Below are 20,399 nucleotides of genomic sequence, written 5' to 3' on the forward strand. Positions count from 1 at the left end.
CATTAGATTCTGCTGTAATATTTTTTTATTCAAAAAAATAAGAAAAATAGAATTAGTTCATCCACTCTTCAGAAAAGTAAACAGGAGGGAGGCCTAAATGATGCCAACTTTAAACACTATTATTTTGCTAACCAATGACTATACTTTATCAAATGGATGCACCACAATGATGAGTGTCATTCTTGGCTAGAATTGGAATAAATCGACTGCAACAACATCAAACTCCCAAAACTCCCATTTATTTCTACTTGTCTTAAACACCATAAATGTTTCAAGAATCCAATAATCACATCCACCTAAACGGCTTGGTGGCAAAGTTTAGAATCTACAGGTTCTCAATTAGCTCCCACTATGCTCTCCCCAATCTGTCATAATCAAAATTTCTAAATTAATAATATACCCCATGATTCTTCACTGGATTGACCTCCCGGAGAGCACTGATGGTGTGATGGTGACTCGCCCATGTTCCTAGGGTGCTGGGGCAGTGCCAGCTGGCATCCACCTGGGTCCCCCGCTCTGGCTACTGGTGGGGGCGGTGGGGCCCCCTTGTCACTCCTCGGGGCTACTTCCTTCTCTTTTTTCCGTTCCTTGCATCCCGCTGCGGTCACCTATTCCTCTTCTCGTGAGGTTGCCGGGCGGTCCCCTGCGGGCTGTGGGGCCTGCTGTGGAGTTTTTGTCCCTGCCTGGTTTGGGGATGAGGGGTCCACCTTCCACACTCGGGGGTGGGTAATGGGTCCTGGCTGGAATGTGGGGATGGGGGGGTCCTTGGATGGTGCTGCGGGGCTGGATGGGTGGCCCTCTGTGGTTGTCCTGCCTGATGGGCCCGACCTGCAGGACCTTCATCACTCACCTAGCACACACTCACACCGATCACTGTAAATATTTTTCTCACTAGTCACATCTGGACACACATACATATCCAGGGGTTCCTGGGGGACTGGTATGGGGTCGGGAGTGTGCGGGTGTCAGACCGGGTTTCAGCACATCACATCGACTGATCAACTCTGATTCTCAATAAATATAAATTATAATACTAAGAAACCACAGCGGCAGCTTAAAAACTCCACTGTGACACAGTTAAACTGTTCCGGCATAAAAGGGATACAGATCCTCCATTCTGCTTGACCAAACAGCCGAACAGGACATACAAAAAAAAAAAAAAAAAAAAGAGGCCTGGCAGAGCCCAAGCCCAAGCCATGTGTGGAGGTGAGCCCAACTTCTCAACCTCACACACCGAGTCGGGCTCTTTCCCTGCCAGAGAGGTGACATTCCACATCCCTAGAGCCAGCTTCTGTAGCCGGGGATCGGATCGCCAGGGTCCCTGCCTTCGGCCACCACCCAGCTCACACTGCACCCGACTCCTATGGCCCCTCCCACAGGTGGTGAGTCCATGGGAAGGGGGATCCACATTACCCTTACAGGCGCTTAGAAGACACATAGAAGCTTACATGGCTGTGCACCCATGCTGAATTTGGAGACATGTTTCTCTCTGTCAGCAGGTCTTGAATGCTGGATGGTTGGTCTTTGTCGAGTTGTTTTTTTTCTCCCTTCATTAGGCTCATCATTAATTACTAATCTCACGGTCCAATGCAGGACGCAACGTTAACCCTCTTGCACTAATGAGGGGTTGGAAAACGGGGGGGATTTAAAACACATTATTGCACCGTCTCACACTCACACACACACACACACACACACACACACACAAGTAAACTAAATACTAAAATAAAGAGTAAAAGTATTGTCATCTATATTTCTGTTATGTATTGTCCAAAGTATATCTGTGTGTACATGCATGCTTAGAGAGAGAGAGAGAGAGAGAGAGAGAGAGAGGGAGAGAGAGTGCGAGAGAGCGAGAGAGAGAGAGAAAACCACCACCAGTGTAGGTATGACAAAGCTGCCCTGAATTAACAACATTGGTAATTACCAAAATATTTTCTCTATTTTTAGTACACCAATATGTAGTAGGTATTTAGGCAAAATTATATTTGTACTCATATGTTTATGCATGCAGCGTGGTGAACGACTGGTTAGCACATCTGCCTCACAGTTCTGAGGACCAAGGTTCAAATCCTGGCCCTGTCTGTGTGGAGTTTGCATGTTCTCCCCGTGCATGGGTGGGTTTTCTCCGGGACTCCGGTTTCCTCCCACATCCCAAAACATGCATTGTAGGTTAATTGAAAACTCTAAATTGCCCGGAGGTGTGAATGTGAGTGCCAATGGTTGTTTGCTTGTATGTGCCCTGCGATTGTCTGACAACCAGTTCAGGGTGTACCCTAACTCTCACCTGAAGATAGCTGGGATAGGCTCCTGCAGCCCACGACCCTAGCAAGGATAAACTGTACAGAAAATGGATGGATGGATATTAATGCATAATTCATTTCTAACTTCTCAGAGAAACCCAGTGAGCCTGCTCAGATTTGGGTATAAAAAGGTGAATTCAATTTGGAATTTCTCATTCCTGTTCAAAAAGGTAATGATTTGAGAACTCACTTGAAGTAGTCTGCAATAAAATATTGCATGATGCTGGATGGTCTCTTGACAGGTAGTTTTAGAATTTGTAAAGCACTGTATGTACCAGTAATTAATGAATGCTTTTATGGATGCATAAACAGGTTCTCCTACAGTCGTCTTAAAAATGTATACACACAAGTAAAGGCATGCAATATCTTCACCTAACACTAGAATTTATGTACTTTGGTGGACCCTCTACCATAATTTAATATAACTACTCAAGAACTGATCATTTAGAACAGGGATTCCCAAAATGGAGGGCATTCACAAAATAAAAAGGTTGAACTAATTCTTTCCAATGTTTACTCTAAAAATGAATAAATTAAATGAATTTGTTTTTAGTGTACGAGGAAGAAGGGGTACAAGTTTGTTGGGATGTTGAGGGGTTAAGGCTGATTTAGATTAAAGACCTGGATATATTCAGCAAGCAGTACAATACATTTTAGATTACTTTGGTATGGTATTTTTTTCTCAACCGTACCAACCCTTGTTTAACATTCTTTGTGGTTCCAGTTGCAATAATATAATACAATTTGTTTTATATCGAGTGGAGGGTAACAAGCAGCTGTTTCTTGATCCATCGACAGAGACATGCATTTTGCGTGTTACAGATGGAATTAGATGAAAACATAACGCACTAATTTCAATATACAGTGGCTTACGGAAGAGAAAGGAATTTAATTAGATGTGATATTCTGTATTGCTGCTGTGATGTAATGTCATTGATCTACCTGATGCAGCTACACGTATCGCTATCTCCCAGTGGAATGTCTGATCAGGGTTTATCAATCTGAACCGTATTGTGGCACCCCCAAACTGAACTTTAACGCTTGTGAAAAAAGTGGTCATAGTGTGGGAGAACTTTAGCTTTGACTGCATGTGTTTTGTTTCATACTCATATGATGTTCACACTGAATTCACTCCCTTTCATGCACCTGAGTGTATATTCCCAGGACTAAAGTGTCTGTTTTTGCTGAGTGAGAGGTGAACACAGCATTTCACAGCATGGATTTCAGAAAGCAACACGAAATAACCGTCAGCACTTTTAATACCTCATCCAGTTTGTACTAGGGTGGGCTTTCTCAAACTACCTTGTTGTCCTGCTCAGGAGTGTCCTGCCTCACCTCAACATAGCCCCCGAGCCTGGCAGGGTGATGAAGGAGTTGCTGTCAATAAGAAAACAAGCCATGGTTCAGCTGTGGTTCAAACAAACCACTGTTAGACACAAACTAATATTCCTCAGGCCAAAATCTTTTAATCATCTTTTTCTTCTTCCCTGGTCCTCAATGCCTGCTTTTTTGGGCGGGTTGCTCAAAGACTCCTTTTATCATGCTGGCCATAAATTCCACACAGTTCAGCAATTTGTACATTTGATTACACCTGATTAAGAGCAGGAGATGTTTGCTCGGCCACTCATTGTGTACACGCCAATGTATGTGCACACGTTGTTGTTTGTGTGTCTTAAACCAATCTGCTGACATAAGGTCTGTCCAACTCCTATTTTCTGGTCAAATTTACACTGACATAAGCGCTCACATTTGCAATCTACCTTAGCTTCTTCATGCATACATCAGTCTTTAGCAGGTTGTAGCCGCAGGGTGAGGATAAATTTGTATTTTATTTTTATAATGTATAAAAGGTTGAAAGTTCTATGGAAACTATGAAAAATTCTGAGTGCATATTAAAAGTCATTGATTGGTTGATTGATTGATTGAGTGAAATGGATCCGATTGACGTGATCACAATACCAAGATGTGAGCCAATCAATCAAGTTGCCATCTAAGCATCCATTCATCCATCCATCCATCCATTTTCAACACCGCTTATCCTGGTTAGGGTCGCGGGACGCTGGAGCCTATCCCAGCTGACTTCGGGCGAAAGTCAGACTACACCCTGAACTGGTCGCCAGTCAGTCGCAGGGCACATATAGACACGGACAACCATTCGCACTCACATTCACACCGTCACTGAGTGGGAACTGAACCCACGCTGCCTGCCCCAAAGTCAGGCGAGTGTACCACTACACCATCAGTGACCCATCGAAGCATTCATTCATTCATTGTCTGTACTGCTTATCCTCACTAGGGTCGCAGGCGTGCTGGAGCCTATCCCTCTGGGCGAGAGGCGGGGTGCACCCAGAACTGGTCGCCAGCCAATCACAGTGCACATATAAACAAACAACCATTCATATTCGCATTCACACCTATGGTCAATTTAGAGTCTTCAATTAACCTACAATGCATGTTTTTGGGATGTGGGAGGAAACCCATGCAGGCACGGGGAGAACACTGTGCTGCCACCATATAAGCATATACTGTAAATACTGATGTGACATTCGTGCGTAGTGTTACACGATGGCACTCCTTGCTCATGACATTGTAACTGCAAGAGTCGAGAATTACAAGTGAGCGTTCAGGAACCGCAAAGATTTCCTGGCCCATGGCAAATTTAGTCTCGCTCCATCTGTGACATTACACCAGCAACGTTTGCATCCCAGAGAATGGATGATAGTTATGTGGGTGTGCACTAATCCTAACCCTAACCCTGTTGACACCTGTAGCAACAAAAAATATCTGTCAATGGGCAGCAATTCATTTTTGAGCATATACTTTCAAGTTAGACCACTTTTGTATTTTTTCCTCATACTGTCCTTCCTGTCAAACCCACCGCAGCAGTGACTTCCTGCCACTCGCTGCATTTTCCTTTCGTTGTGGGGCTGCCGAAGCCACCAAACAATATGACCTTAATCCCTTCGACCTCAATGTCGATATATGAGAAATAATGTTTCTTCCTTTGTGTCGTTCATTGGAATGGTTCCCCCCTTTACATAGCATTGATCAGAACAGCTCCTTTATAGTAGTTTGGTACTTTGCATTGACCATATATGTTTAAATATGGGCGTGTGGAGGGGGGAATAAGAGAATGATTCACGTACATACTTCTCTAAGTGGACTGTGACTCAGTAAGGTAAGATTTCCAACTTTTTGATAGGTCTGATTATTTCTTGTCGTATGACATTTTTTACTTTTGTGCATACATACACTTTACTAAGAATTCTTTGTTTGATAAGTGAGGCCTCAGGTCTTTAACCACACTCCTCACACATTTAATAAAAAACTATTGAACTCCAAGAGCAAGCACTGTGGCGACCAAGGCCGGGAAAAACACCCTTTAAGTAAGAAGCCTCAAACAGAGTTGAGACTATGGGTGGGACAGCTGTCTGTCTGCCTTGACCGGTTGGTTTGAGATGAAGAGAGAGATGAGAGGGACAGTGAGCAGAGGGAAGGAAAGAGAGAGAGAGAGAGAGAGACGGAAAGAAAGCGAATGAGGATTGGAAAACGGAAAACAATTGTATTACAATAAATATGCTAGACACTACATGCTAGAAGAGATGCTTAGAATACAAAACTGCCCTGCTTATATTGAGAGGATAAATAGCCTGCAAGGTTATTTTTTTTTTGGGTGCAGGGGAACCACAAACCTCAGCTGAGTCTTGTATAACATGTTGTCATGGGGTCTGTAGCTCATTGATCCCAGATGCTGTTCTTGATTAGGTTTTATGAAGTCTAATTTATGCTTATGCATTCTCTGACCAAATCTGATTAATATTGATGAATTCTCTGTATGGCTGACTTGTACTTCTTTAGAAAGTTTTGAATATGACACATGGTGTGGGGCATTCGGGAATTGACATCTCCATCGACAATCACGAGTCTACTCCCCCAGATATCTCTCATTATAGCAGACTGACCTGTGAGATGAAGCATGGTGTCACACGCCATCCAGACTGCCGAAAATATTATAATAATAATAATTGGAAAAAAATAAATAATAATATAACTTGAAGAAGCTAGGCCAACTGCTTAGCTGGTCTTCTTCTTGTATTTTTTTTCTGGTGAATTACTTGGGAGACAAATTCTACCAGTGGCAGGCGGTGAGTTTTGGACCTAGGCCTTCAGCTACCTAATCTACCACATAATAAAACCATCACATCGCTAAATAATGTACAAAACCCCTATATAACTATGTGTAGCATTAATGAAGAAGGATTTTGAATTTTTTGAAATCATTATTACTAAAGCAAGAAACACAATTTCCTTTATCTTCCAATACAGTACCTCCAAACAACTCCAAACCTCCATAGCATAGGTGTCCGGGGGCCAGATCTGGCCCGCCACATCATTTTATGTGGGCCGCAAAAGCAAATGATGTGCGTCGACTTCATGTTTCTTCCGAAAATATCAAAATTGTGAATTCTCTTCACTTGTAATATTGTAGAGATATTTCAAGCGTTTTTTTTTTTTTTTTTACTAATCACCCTTTTCCGGGCGCCTTAACCCTCTAGTTCCTGTGGAAAGCCCAATACTCCAAACCTCATGAATAGTTCACATACAATAATATTGTACACATCAAACAGTTCAAGGTTTTATTGCAATGCTTCAGGATAGACATTATTTTTTGTCATCTTATTCTCTGCCATCCATCCATCCATCCATCCATTTTCTACCGCTTATCCGAGGTCGGGACACGGGCGCAGGAGCTTTAGCAGGGTTGCCCAGACTTCCCTCTCCCCAGCCACTTCCTCTAGCTTTTCCGAGGGTATACCGTGCCGTTCCCAGGCCAGCCAAAAGACATAGTCTCTCCAGCGTGTCCTGGGTCGTCCCCGGGGACTCCTCCCGGAGGGACGTGCCCTGAACACCTCACCAGGGAGGCATCCGGGAGGCATCCGAATCAGATGTCCCAGCCACCTCATCTGGCTCCTCTCGTAGAGGAGCAGCGGCTCTACTCTGAGATCCTCCCGGATCTCACCCTATCTCTAAGGGAGAGCCAGACACCCTGCGGAAGAAAACCCATTTTCGGCCGCTTGTATCCGGGGTCTTGTTCTTTCGTCACGACCCACATCTCATGACCATAGGTGAGGGTAGGAACGTACATCGACCGGTAACGGACCAATGCATAGTCAGCATCACTGCAGACGCTGCACCGATCCGCCTGTCGATCTCCCGTTCCATTCTTCCCTCACTCGTGAACAAGACCCCAAGATACTTGAACTCCACCACTTGGGGCAGGATCTCATCCCCGACCTGGAGAGGGCACGCCACCCTTTTCCGACTGAGGACCATGGTCTCAGATTTGGAGGTGCTGATTCTCATCCCAGCCGCTTCACACTCGGCTGCAAACTGCTACAGTGAGAGTTGGCGATCATGGCTTGATGTAGCCAACAGAAACACATCATCTGCAAAATGCAGAGATGCAATACTGAGGCCACCAAACCGGACCCTCTCTACGCCTCGGCTGTGCCTAGAAATTCTGTCCATAAAAGTTATCACAGAATTATTACAGTTATTACAGAATCGGTAACAAAGGGCAGCCTTGGCGGAGTCCAACCCTCACCGGAAACGAGTCCGTCTTACTGCCGGATATGCGGACCAAACTCTGACTCCGGTCATACAGGGATCAAACAGCCCGTATCAGGTGGCTCGGTACCCCATACTCCCGAAGCACCCCCCACAGGACTCCCCAAGGGACAGGGTCGAACGCCTTCTCCATGTCCACAAAACACATGTAGACTGGTTGGGCGAACTCCCATGCACCCTCGAGGATCCTGCCGAGGTATGGTCCACTGTTCCATGGCCAGGACGAAAACCACACTCCTCCTGCATCTGAGATTCGACTTCTCGACGGACCCTCCTCTCCAGCACCCCTGAATAGACCTTACCAGGGAGGCTGAGGAGTGTGATCCCCCTGTAGTTGGAACACACACTCCGGTCCCCCTTCTTAAAAAGGGGGACCATCACCCCAGTCTGCCAATCTAGAGGCACTGTTCCCGATGTTCACGCGATGTTGCAGAGGCGTGTCAACCAGGACAGCCCCACAACATCCAGAGCCTTTAGGAATTCTGGGCGAATCTCATCCACCCCCGGGGCCCTGCCACCGAGGAGCTTTTTAACCACCTCGTGACCACAACCCCAGAGAGAGGAGAGCCCGCCTCAGAGACCCCAGACTCTGCTTCCTCATGGAAAGGCGTGTCGGTGGAATTGAGGAGGTCTTCCAAGTATTCTCCCCACCGACTCACAACGTCCCGAGTCGAGGTTCAGCAGCGCCCCATCCCCACTATACACAGTGTTGATGGTGCACTGCTTCCCCCTCCTGAGACGCCGGATGGTGGACCAGAATTTCCTTGAAGCCGTCCGGAAGTCTTTCTCCATGGCCTCACCGAACTCCTCCCATACCCGAGTTTTTGCTTCAGCGACCACCAAAGCTGCATTCTGCTTAGCCAGCCGGTACCCATCAGCTGCCTCAGGAGTCCCACAGGCCAAAAAGACCCGATAGGACTCCGTCTTCAGCTTGACGGCATCCCTCACCGTTGGTGTCCACCAACGGGTTCGGGGATTTCCGCCACGACAGGCACCGACCACCATATGGCCACAGCTCCGGTCAGCTGCCTCAGCAATGGAGGCGCGGAACATGGTCCACTCGGACTCGATGTCCCCCACCTCCCCCGGAACATGAGCAAAGTTCTCTCGGAGGTGGAGTTGAAACACCTTCTGACAGGGTATTCTGCAAGACGTTCCCAGCAGACCCTCACAATACGTTTGGTCCATCCACGTCGGACCGGCATCTTCCACCTCCTATCGGAGCCAACTCACCACCAGGTGGTGATCAGTTTACAGCTCCGCCCCTCTCTTCACCCGAGTGTTCAAGACATGCGGCCGCAAGTCCGATGATACGACCACAAAGTCGATCATCGAACTGCGACCTAGTGTGTCCTGGTGCCAAGTGCACATGTGGACACCCTTATGCTTGAACATGGTGTTCCTTATGGACAATCCATGATGAGCACAGAAGTCCAATAACATAACACCGCTCGGGTTCTGATCGGGGGAGCCTTTCCTCCCAATCACGCACTTCCAGGTCTCACTGTCATTGCCCACGTGAGCATTGAAGTCCCCCAGCAGAACGATGGAGTCCCCAGCGGGAGCACTCTCCAGCACCCCCTCAAGGACTCCAAAACGGGTGGGTACTCTGAACTGCTGTTGGGTGCATAGGCACAAACAACAGTCAGGACCCGTCCCCCCCACCTGAAGGCGGAGGGAGGGTACCCTCTCGTCCACCGGTGTAAACCCCAACGTACAGGCGCCGAGCCGGGGGGCAATAAGTATACCAACACCTGCTCGGTGCCTCGCACCGTGGGCAACTCCAGAGTGGAAGAGAGTCCAACCCCTCTCAACCAGAGCCCAAGCTGTGCGTGGAGGCGAGTCCGACTATATCTAGTCGGAACTTCTCGACCTCACACACCACCTCGGGCTCCTTCCCTGCAAGAGAGGTGACATTCCACGTCCCTAGATCCAGCTTCTGTAGCCGGGGATCGGATCGCCAAGGTCCCCGCCTTCGGCCACCGCCCAGCTCCCACCGCACCCGACCACTATGGCCCCTCCCACAGGTAGTGAGCCCATGGGAAGGGGGACCCACGTTACCCTTTCGGGCTGTGCCCGGCCGGGTCCCATGGGTGCAGGCCCGGCCACCAGGCGCTCGCCTTCAAGACCCACCTCCAGGCCTGGCTCCAGAGGGGGGCCCCGGTGACCCGTGACCGGGCAAGGGAAAACTGAGTCCATAGTTTATCATCATCATAAGGGGTCTTTGAGTCAAGCTTTGTCTGGTCCCTCACCTCGGACCTGTTTGTCATGGGTGACCCTGCCAGAGGCATAAAGCCCCAGACAACTTAGCTCTTAGGATCATTGCTCTCCCAGCCCGATCCCAGCTATCATCGGGCAGGAGGCGAGTTACACCCTGAACTGGTTGCCAGCCAATCGCAGGGCATGTCCGTTTTCAAAGAACCTTCTCGAGCAAAAACATTTTCTTGCACGTTTTTGAACGTTCCTGCACGTTTTTGCACGTTCTGGCACATTTTTGCATGTTTTGCATGTTCCTGCACGTTTTGCAATAAGCCTACACTAATAGTACATGTTTCTGCATGTTTTTACATTTCCTTGGTCGCATCTAATAGTAAGAATTACCTGTCATGATATGTATTATTAGTTTGGTATTTAAAGAGGGCGTTGAAACCTTGGAGTCGTGCAGGAACGTGCAGGAACGTGCAAAACGTGCGGGAACGTGCCGGAGCATGCGGGGGCGTGCCAGAACATGCAAGAGCATCCGGGGGCGTGTGGGAGGGCAGTTCTTTTGAAAACGGACACACAAACTTTGACCTTTAAGTATGTATATAGATGTTGTAATCGTTGGAAATATGTTTCTTTCTATAGGCTTCTGATTTCAAAACTAGTTATCTATCAATTTGTTGTGTCCTCATAAATATATGAGGCGATAATTCATTAATATGGGTTCACAGTCATAACGCTCAGAGGGAAGCCATGACTCCAATGTGGCCTGTGACAAAAATGAGTTTGACACCCCTGCTCTATAGAGATTGTAGTGTATACACTACAATACAGCAGTTCACAATCAATATTTATCTAATAACATGACAACAAAAAAAACTTTAAATAAAATACATCATAGTCACCGGAGATGCTGACACAGACACAGCAGTCGCTTAATCACTCCTTCCTTTTTTTTTCTGGTGAATCTAAAATCTGCAGTTTTGACGGCTTCATTGTCACTGTCGCGGCATATTACACAGAGCAGGTTTGGACTTGCAATAAACACTTAAGTAGGACTGCCAGACGACTGGTTAGAGCATCTGCCTCACAGTTCTGAGGACGGGGGTTCAATCCCCGGCCCCGCCTGTGTGTTGCATGTTCTCTCCGTGCCTGCGTAGGTTTTCTCCGGCTACTCCGGTTTCCTCCCACATCCCAAAAACATGCATGGTAGGTTAATTGACAACTCTAAATTGCCCGTAGGTGTGACTGTGAGTGCGAATGGTTGTTTGTTTGTATGTGCCCTGCAATTGGTTGGCAACCAGTTCAGGGTGTACCCTGCCTCCTGCCCGTTGATAGCTGGGATAGGCTCCAGCACTCCCTTGACCCTAATGAGGGTAAGCGGTTCAGAAAATGGATGGATGGAAGTAGGACTGCCAATATTGTCTCTTAAATAAGGCTTATTTGTTGAAGTTGTAGGCTCTCATTATGCTTATTTGGCCTGTTCCCCATTTTGAAGAAGCTCTCCAAACACGCTTTTTTCCCGCTTTACGCCTCGGCACATGTGGATACACCTGATATTCTAAATAAAACTGCTTCAGAATGATGATCAATAAAATATTTTTTGTTCTGACTGTTTGGCATTGTGACCCGCCATCGAAGGGCCCCCGCCGGCCAGCCAAATGCCAGTGTTCGGGCAGACGCTGGTTCCTTCTTCCTGCAGGTTTGCCTCCGTTGTATGTCGAGGAGGGCCCCTGCCTCTACCCCATTGTGCAGTGAGACGCCCCCAAAAAATTGTGACAGTTGCATTTAATTACATGTGATAGCTTTATCAAACTGTCTTTTACAACTGTATTAGAATATGTGGCGTAAATATTATCCAAACTTATACTGTATTTCAATGTGATGATTCACCTTCCCAGGTTGCTTAAAATACAGCTCTGAGGCGTGTAAGAGGAAAAGTATGTGGAAGAACACAGGGAAGGCTAGATTTGACAAGGAACCCCCCCAATTTTAGGATTGTTTCACCCAAAGCACAAATCTGGCATGAAGGTGTGTAAATGACAGGCTTAAGGCAATGTCAGAATCTGTAATTTTTCTCTGACGAGAGAATATGGCCCGCAGTGTATATTTTCCGATGCAAACAATACAACACCCCGTTTACCTGTTTAATACGATCTTCTCTGTATCATACTATGTATTTAAAATATAATTTCCGACCATTATATCTGTATATTAAGAAGCCTCTACGTCCATCCATCCGTTTTCTGTACCGTTTTATCCTCACAAGGGTCGTGGGTGGACTGGAGCCTAGCCCAGCTATCTTCAGACGTGAGGCAGGGTACACCCTGAACTGGTCGCCAGCCAATCGCAGGGCACATATAAACAAACAACCATTCGCGCACACATTCACACCTACGGGCAATTTTGAGTCTTCAATCAACCTACTATGCATGTTTTTGGGATGTGGGAGGAAACCGGAGTGAAGCTTCTACGTATTCAAGAAAATAGTCACTGCTCCGAAAGAGTTTTGTGACTTTTGTGCCTTTTAGATTAGTGTATACCTATTACTCATACATCATCTTGATGTAACCCCACCTTCAATAATTCAGGTAAATGGAAGATGGAGGAAGGGACATTGCCCATTAGAGTCATCTGCCCATCACAGTCTTGGTCGAGTCAAGGCTGCCCCACACTGAGTCTCGGTTCTGTTTGAGATTTCTTCCTAAGAGGGGGTATTTCTTTGCCTGTGTTTACGTATGTGGGGTTCATTTGGTTTTCTTGATTATGTGAGGAGAGTGGGCCTGCTCCATACAGAAAGTGCATTGAGAATTTTTTTCTTGAAATATAAATAACACTGACTTGCCTTGAGTTAATTTGTTGGCTGTTGTTAGTTACTTATTTTTTAGGGTATGCTTTCATCATCCTGTGGCTTATGAAGTGCATTATGCATTTTAAGGAAAATGTTCAGTAACATCCAATAACAATCCATCCATCCATTTTCAACACCGCTTAACCTGGTTAGGGTCGCGGGACGCTGGAGCCTATCCCAGCTGACTTCGGGCGAAAGGCGGACTACACGCTGAACTGGTCGCCAGTCAGTCACAGGGCACATATAGACACGGACAACCATTCGCACTCACATTCACACCGTCACTGAGTGGGAAATGAACCCACGCTGCCTGCACCAAAGTCAGGTGAGTGTACCACTACACCATCAGTGACTCCATCCAATAACCAATTTCTACAAAGTTGGTCAAAGATCAAATTGCAACCAGTTAAATACATTAAATATGTTTGAATGTAAGTGCTGAAAACGTGCAAAGACTGAAAAAAAAATAGTACTGAATTGTTGAGATGTAGCATTAAATTATTTTATTCCATCTCAGTTTTCCGGCTTTTTCGAACAGAGGTAAAATGGCAACACACCCTTATTCCATGCAGTGGTCATTCGGTGTAATTGCCACTTTATTCATCACACTATTCATAATAACTTGGCTTACTTCTCACCAACGGTGAGGGATGCCGTCAAGCTGAAGAAGGAGTCCTATCGGGCCTTTTTGGCCTGTGGGACTCCTGAGGCAGCTGATGGGTACCGGCTGGCCAAACGGAATGCAGCTCTGGTGGTCGCTGAAGCAAAAACCCGGGCATGGGAGGAGTTCGGTGAGGCCATGGAGAAAGACTTCCGGACGGCTTCGAGGAAATTCTGGTCCACCATCCGACGTCTCAGGAGAGGAAAGCAGTGCACCACCAACACTGTGTATAGTGGGGATGGGGCGCTGCTGACCTCGACTCGGGACGTTGTGAGTCGGTGGGGAGAATACTTCGAAGACCTCCTCAATTCCACCGACACGCCTTCCCATGGGGAAGCAGAGTGTGGGTTCTCTGAGGCGGGCTCTCCTATCTCTGGGTTTGAGGTCACCGAGGTAGTTAAAAAGCTCCTCGGTGGCAGGGCCCCGGGGGTGGATGAGATTCGCCCGGAGTTCCTAAAGGCTCTGGATGTTGTGGGGCTGTCCTGGTTGACACGCCTCTGCAACATCGCGTGGACATCGGGGACAGTGCCTCTGGATTGGGAGACTGGGGTGGTGGTCCCCCTTTTTAAGAAGGGGGACCGGAGGGTGTGTTCCAACTACAGGGGGATCACACTGCTCAGCCTCCCTGGTAAGGTCTATTCAGGGGTGCTGGAGAGGAGGGTCCGTCGGGAAGTCGAATCTCAGATTCAGGAGGAGCAGTGTGGTTTTCGTCCTGGCCGTGGAACAGTGGACCAGCTCTACACCCTCGGCAGGGTCCTCGAGGGTGCATGGGAGTTCGCCCAACCAGTCTACATGTGTTTTGTGGACTTGGAGAAGGCGTTCGACCGTATCCCTCGGGGAGTCCTGTGGAGAGTGATTCGGGAGTATGGGGTACCGAACCCCCTGATACGGGCTGTTCGGTCCCTGTACGACCGGAGTCAGAGTTTGGTCCGCATATCCGGCAGTAAGTCGGACTCGTTCCCGGTGAGGGTTGGACTCCGCCAAGGCTGCCCTTTGTCGCCGATTCTGTTCATAACTTTTATGGACAGAATTTCTAGGCGCAGCCGAGGCGTAGAGGGGGTCCGGTTTGGTGGCCTCAGTATTGCATCTCTGCTTTTTGCAGATGATGTGGTTCTGTTGGCTTCATCAAGCCATGACCTCCAACTCTCATTGGAGCAGTTCGCAGCCGAGTGTGAAGCGGCTGGGATGAGAATCAGCACCTCCAAATCTGAGACCATGGTCCTCAGTCGGGAAAGGGTGGCATGCCATCTCCAGGTCGGGGATGAGATCCTGCCCCAAGTGGAGGAATTCAAGTATCTTGGGGTCTTGTTCACGAGTGAGGGAAGAATGGAACGGGAGATCGACAGGCGGATCGGTGCAGCGTCTGCAGTGATGCAGACTTTGTATCGGTCCATTGTGGTAAAGAAAGAGCTAAGCCGAAAGGCGAAGCTCTCAATTTACCGGTCGATCTTCGTTCTTACCCACACCTATGGTCATGAGCTGTGGGTCGTGACCGAAAGAACAAGATCCCGGATACAAGCGGCCGAAATGAGTTTCCTCCGCAGGGTGTCCGGGCTCTCCCTTAGAGATAGGGTGAGAAGCTCGGTCATCCGGGAGGATCTCGGAGTAGAGCCGCTGCTCCTCCGCATTGAGAGGAGCCAGATGAGGTGGCTGGGGCATCTGATTCGGATGCCTCCCGGACGCCTCCCTGGTGAGGTGTTCCGGGCATGTCCCAGGAGACCCCGGGGACGACCCAGGACACGCTGGAGAGACTACATCCTTCGGCTGGCCTGGGAACGCCTCGGGATCCCCCCGGAAGAGCTGGATGAAGTGGCTGGGGAGAGGGAAGTCTGGGCGTCCCTGCTGAAGCTACTGCCCCCGCGACCCGACCCGGATAAGCGGTAGAGAATGGATGGATGGATGGACTTCTACCACTACAGCATGCAGTTAGCAATCAAACTATGCCAACAACTCGAAAAATACATCTACCCTGAAGTGTAATGTGTTTTGTGTTATTTTGGCTACAATGTCTCTCCCGTCTGCGCCGATGCGGATCGCATAGTGAGGCAGCGGCGAGCCAACCCTGCGCCAGCCCGCCAGCAGTTAGATTAGTCACCAGCGGTCCTACACAATGGCATTAGGGCCATCAGTCTCACAATTGCTGCGGGGTGAGGAGGAGGAGGGGGAAAACAAAATCATCAAAGGGGACAGCTGTGGCCGCATAGGGTGTACACTTCGGCGGGCACAACAGTGCACCAACGGTCCACTGAATTTCAACTGAGTTAAACAGAGGTAGGACCAAGTCATTGCTTTTGCAAGTCACAGGTCAGTGTCAAGTGTTTACCCTCAAGTCCCAAGTCGAGACAGGCAAGTTCTGAGTCAAGTCGCAAATCTTAGACTTTGAGTTTCAAAGTCTAGCTAGGACTTGCAACTTGACTTTGAGTTCAAAGACTAGGACTTGCGTCTTCTTGAAGTCGAGACAGGCAAGTCCTGAGTCAAGTCGCAAGTCCTGTTTCAAAATCTAGGACTAAAATTTGACTTTTAGTTTCAAAGTCTAGGACTTGCGTCTTTCGACTTGGGACTTGACTCGGGACTATAGTTTTGACTGCAGTCGTACATGGCAGATGCTTTTTTGCTCGCTCTGCTTGGTTCACCTCTGTTTACATTTTTCCTGCTGATAAGCTTGTTTTTTTTCTTCCAAAGAAATTGGAAGCAGCAACTCCTGGATATTTTAAACCTGTGGGACTATACTTTTGTAGATACAGTCAATCGTTGCCATATTCCAATATTTTTTTTATGCCCATTCACCATTACGTAATAATGGCCTGCTAATAAGCACAAGCCTGTTATTAGCAACAAGACCAGCAACAAGATGCCTCTATTTCCACTGAAGACTATCCCAAACTTCTACAGAAGATGGCGGTCGTGGAAATGAAAATTCACCACCTTGAAGTGTATGTGAAGGTAAATGGACAGTCAGAGAAATAAACCATTCTACTGATGTCTCAAAATGGTGAGCGGGAGCATGCTAGCAGGCAGCCAGTTTGCTCCACAAATACAGTAGGACGGATGTGGACAGTGGATTCCAAGATGGCGCCGACTAGTGTGGTCGCCTCGGTTACGCACTCTCTAGTATTGTTTTTGTTTTTGTGGTTTTCGTTCGTCTTTGGAGACATTACACGCCTCACTTACACAAGGGGAGACTTGCTAATCATCAAGGAGGCTACTCCGGACTTTCTTTCACCAATTTTCGCAAATCCGCTCAGTTTTTTCACGTTTTCGGCTCATGGAGGCGGAGGCGACGCCACAGAGGGAAGCGAGCCGGCATCCAGGTGAAACTCCGCAAGAGAGGATACAGATTGGCGTTCCCGTCGATCCACCTCGCGAATGTACGCTCCCTACCCAACAAAATGGACGAGCTTCTTCTTCTGTTAAAGACCGCTAAAGACTTCGGACGTTCCGCCGCCATGTGCTTTACGGAGACCTGGATTTGCGACGCTGTGCCCGATGGCGCCATCATGCTTCCCGGCTTCCATATTCACCGAGCAGACCGCGACATGGAATCATCGGGGAAAACAAAAGGCGGCGGGATATCCTTCTATATCAACAAAAAATGTTGTACGGACGTCACGGACCTCAGCACACATTGCAGCCCGCATTTGGAGTCGCTTTTTTTGAACTGTGAGCCATTCTACTCGCCGCGTGAGTTCGCATCATTCATTCTGGCTGGCGCGTACATTCCGCCTCAAGCTAACACGAACCCGAACAAGTCAACGAAATTGAAAAAAAACACCTGGACTCACCCCTCATTATTCTCGGGGACTAAGCTAAACAAAGCTAAACTCAACCACGAACTCCTTAAATACAAGCAGCACATCGACTGTCCTACCAGGGAAAATAACATTTTGGACCACTGCTATACTACGCTAAAAAACGCATACCGTGCCAAAATTTGTGCAGCACTGGGCTCGTCTGATTACTGCTTAATTCACTTAATACCGACGTACAGGCAAGAACTTGAATGCGTGAAGCCTACAGTGAAAACAGTGAAAAAGTGGACCAATGAAGCAAAGATGGAACTTCAAAGCTGTTTAGACTGCACAGACTGTAGTGTCTTTGAAAATTCAGCTGGCAGCCTGGATGAATATACGGACACTGTTACATCCTATATCAGTTTCTGTGAAGAGGTGCGTGTACCAACAAAGTCATTTCGCACTTTCAATAACAAGCCGTGGTTCACTGCTAAACTTAAGCAGCTTCACCAAGCTAAGGAGGACGCATATCAGAGCGGGGACAGGGCCCTGTATAATCGAGCTAGAAACCAGCTGACTAAAGAAATTAACATTGCAAAGAGGAACGATGCAGCAAAGTTGGAAAAACAGTTTAGCGCAAATGACTCTAAATCAGTCTGGCATCCATTCCAATCGCTGACTAATTACAAGCGACGATCCCCCCAAGCTGAGAACAATAGCACACTAGCCAACGACTTGAATACCTTCTACTGCAGATTTGAAAAGGACACTTTCATCTGCCAGTGGATTTACAGCTTTCTGACGGGCAGGACACACCAGGTGAGGCTGGGGGTGGCCACCTCATCCACACGCAGCATCAGCACTGGGGCGCCCCAAGGTTGTGTCCTCTCTCAGCTGCTCTTCTCTCTCTACACGAACGACTGCACCTCAGCGCACCCGACTGTCAAACTCCTGAAGTTTGCTGATGACACCACTGTCATCGGCCTCATCAAGGGCAGTGACGAGTCTGCATATCGACAGGAAGTGGAGCGGCTGGAGCTGTGGTGCGGCCGACACAACCTGGAGCTGAACACGCTCAAGACTGTAGAGATGATCGTGGACTTCAGGAGGCATCCTTCGCCACAGCTGCCCTTCACGTTGTCCAGCTGCCTTGCATCAACCAACGAGACCTTCAAGTTCCTGGAAATTACAGTCTCTCAGGACCTGAAGTGGGCACCCAACATCAACTCCGTCCTCTCACTTCTTGACCTTTTTAATGCCTGATTTCACATACTGTATGTACTTAGCCATTTTTTGTATTCATTTAAATTTGGCCGGCTTGCTAACAATACTCTCCTCTGTGTGTCAAATTTACAAGACTTTATTTTGAGGTCAGTTTAGTGGGCCTTTAAGCAATAGTTTGCATTGTGTTGTGTTTTATAATGGTTGCCCTGCCCCTGCCTGAAGTCAAATCTCCTGCCCCCACCATCCCCCATTCTCCTATTCTGGAACACACGCACTCATGCTTTCACGCATGCATGTACACACACACACACGAACATGCATGCACACACACACACACGAACACACCCGCACACACAGACACACACACACGAACACACCCGCACACACACACAGCCACAGACGCACACACACTACATGCCTAATAAATATTGAATCTACAATGCTGTAATGACTTGCGATATCAGACGCATGCAGTCTGATATAGCCTCAAGACAGATGCGACTAACGAGGATAATCCTGCTTACACTGGAAAATTCATTCGTATCTCTGCAAAGTGTGATTCGTGGGAGGAGAGGTGTTTTGTTCTGATCACAGTTTATTTATGTGTTGTGGCAAAACTACATACAGTGTTAAATATATGAGTGTCACAGCAAATTGTCTGAATACTTATGGCTGTGTGATATTTCAGTTTTTCTTTTTTAATAAATCAGTAAAAAAAAAATAATTCTCCTACAGTTTTTTTCTGTTAATATGTGTCTACATTAATGAGGGAAAAAATTAACTGAAATGATTTTAGCAAATGGCTGCAATATAACAAAGACTGAAAATTTTAAAGGGGTCTGAATACTTTCCGTAGCCACTGTAATTGATAAAGTGATAAATGTAATTTCATTTTTTGCCAATATAGTCCGCTTGCATGAGATAAAATGAGCCCTGGAAGATGAAAGTGAATGGAAGGCGAACGTCAAAAGAGCAGCAGGCCCAAATAGGACCTAGGGAGGGTTCTCAACGACTGTGCTCGTCACCAAGTTGCAGTTTTCACTGATATCTATCATTTCTCGATGAATGCAACAGTTCCAGCTTGTCTGATAACTGTCACCATTATCCCACTGCTCAAGTAGAACAACATCAGCTTTCTGAATTATCCATCCATTTTCTGAGCCGCTTCTCCTCACCAGGGTCGCGGGCGTGCTGGAGCCCATCCCAGCAATCATCGGGCAGGAGGCGGGGTACACCCCGAACTGGTTGCCAGCCAAACGCAGGGCACATACAAACAAACAACCAGTCGCACTCACAGTCACACCTACAGGCAATTTAGAGTCTCCAATTAATGCATGTTTTTGGGATGTGGGAGGAAACCGGAGTGCCCGGAGAAAACCCACGCAGCACGGGGAGAACATGCAAACTCCAGACAGGTGGGGACAGGGATTGAACCCAGGTCCTCAGAACTGTGAGGTTGACGCTCTAACCAGTCGACCACCGTGCCGCCGCTTTCTGAATTACTACAATGAAATCCACTGGCACCCATCAAGTGCTTAAAAAAACAGTCATGGGGTACATTAAATCCTCCATCCCTCCCCACTCTCATAGATCAAATAAAAACATCAGAACTGTGAGGTTTATGCGCAAACCACTCTGGACCAAATTATTTCAGCTATAATCGCAGGAATTAAAGAGAACCCAAAGTGTTCCAGAAATGACTGTGGTCGTACTTCAGGAGACCATTTTAATTTTATGCACGATATACAGGGTGACCATAAAAACACTCCTGATTTCACAACATTATGATAATGAAATAC

The sequence above is a fragment of the Phyllopteryx taeniolatus genome, chromosome 7, assembly GCF_024500385.1.
Source record: "Phyllopteryx taeniolatus isolate TA_2022b chromosome 7, UOR_Ptae_1.2, whole genome shotgun sequence".
In the NCBI taxonomy this organism is placed as follows: domain Eukaryota; kingdom Metazoa; phylum Chordata; class Actinopteri; order Syngnathiformes; family Syngnathidae; genus Phyllopteryx; species Phyllopteryx taeniolatus.